The sequence below is a fragment of the Centroberyx affinis genome, unplaced genomic scaffold, assembly GCF_046629955.1.
Source record: "Centroberyx affinis isolate AG114_WGS23_722 - 3 ecotype Tasmania unplaced genomic scaffold, CSIRO-AGI_Caff_v1 ptg001064l_1, whole genome shotgun sequence".
Taxonomy (NCBI): Eukaryota; Metazoa; Chordata; class Actinopteri; order Beryciformes; family Berycidae; genus Centroberyx; species Centroberyx affinis.
In genome coordinates, this window is record NW_027279614.1 from 2,003 (window position 1) to 3,713 (window position 1,711).

Below are 1,711 nucleotides of genomic sequence, written 5' to 3' on the forward strand. Positions count from 1 at the left end.
TGTTTTTTCCTGAATGAAACTATCCTGCAGACCGACCTGTTCGGCTCCCATGAGCCGTATGATCACTTGTATGATCATGTCACACGTATGAGAATGTCACTATTTATTATGTGCTCAATTAACTAATGTACTTTTGGTAATGATGATATGTTATGACCATTTTCAAGTAGAAAAGCCTAACCAGGGACAGGGGTCACAAATTAGCCTTGACTAGAAATCCCGTATGCAACACATCTGTATCATGTTTGTTATGCATTGTCCTGACAAATAAACTAAAAAATAAATAAACTTCTAGCATTACAACTTTAAAAAAATACCACCGCTACCAAAAACACTAAAACTGGAACTGAAACTAAATAAATACTAAACTAAAACTAAACATTTATAAAAATAAAAAAAATACGAACTTGAAAACAAACATAATCTCTACCGCAAAAAAACATAATTCTGATGTTTATTTTTATTGTGTCAGCTAATATGGATAATATTGAAATAAACAAAGACAAAATAAGAAGAAACTAGAACTACCAAACCGGCTGAAAACGAACTAAAACTAAACTGAAATTCAAATAAAGAATGAAAACGATATGAAAGTAAAACCTGCTGCTGGGCTTCCTGTGTCTTCAGACGGTCAGAGCTTCAGATCTGCTTCCTGTCCTGCAGAGAGGGAAAAACCTTCAGACCAGACAGAGTGTTTCGGTTCATTTCTCTGTTACATAACAAACCATGAAACTTTCATAAAGTCAGCAGCTGCAGTGGAAAAACCTTCTGTGTTTCTCAGGCCAGCGGGCTGGAGATGCTGGAGGACACAGCTCTCTTACTCCAGACGGCGGAAACCTGATTTTGTCTCTGATATCCGATACGAGTTTGATATTTTATCTACAGCAAAAAAAACATGGATTCTTCCACTCAGATCGGATTTCAAGTGTTTGTCAGTCAGGTTCTCCAGGTTCAGATCCTGAGTGAGTCTGTTTCAAAGCACCAAGTCGGTCGCATCTCATCACAAATTAGGTTTTTCGTCACTTTCCGCACAACTTTGATTTGACGTCACATGATGTGTCAGGAAGAGCCGAAAGCAGCTGAAATTTTAGTTAGGGGTCGATGGGACCACAACCCAACTTCTGCTAAAAATTATGGCCTCAGTAACTAATTTAACTTCTTGTAATGTGTCTGCAATGTGTCATTAATGGGATGTAATGGATATAAAACGGGGCTTTTTCGGGTATTTTTGGCTGGTTGCAGAGGTGAATGTGGCTCCGTGGCGCAATGGACAGCGCATTGGACTTCTAGGCAAGTGATGTGATTCAAAGGTTGTGGGTTCGAGTCCCACCGGAGTCGAGCTTTAGCTGTTTAGAGATCTGGAGGAGCCGGGGTTGAAGGCTTGAATATAGGGCTGCAGGGCTGAATCCAGATGTCTGGACTTCAGCAGACTTACAGACTTTACGGTGCGCTCCCATGAAGCCCAGGAGGGTTTAGGGCTGCCCATTGGCAAAATGTGTCACGTCTGTAAGGCTCTCATGTGGACTTCTGGGACGAGTCCCACTGTAGTTGAACTTTATGAGGTTTAGAGCGGTCCTCCTCTAGCTGGAGGAGCCGGGGTTTGATTCCCACTGTGGTGGAATCTGCTGAAGAGTCTTTGAGCAAAATGCTTGGAGTGTGTTTTAGACGTTTTAACCTGCTGAACCTGGTCCACTTCTCCTTGGCTCTTCCA

General features: G+C 41.6%; 1 non-coding gene across 1 annotated transcript; it reads left to right on the forward strand.

The window, feature by feature from the left end:
* The first annotated feature begins 1,252 nt into the window (after window positions 1-1,252).
* trnar-ucu (transfer RNA arginine (anticodon UCU)) lies at window positions 1,253-1,338 on the forward strand. The gene is given in 2 exon segments: window positions 1,253-1,289; window positions 1,303-1,338. It is a non-coding gene; the product is annotated as a tRNA-Arg (tRNA).
* Window positions 1,339-1,711: the final 373 nt, after the last annotated feature.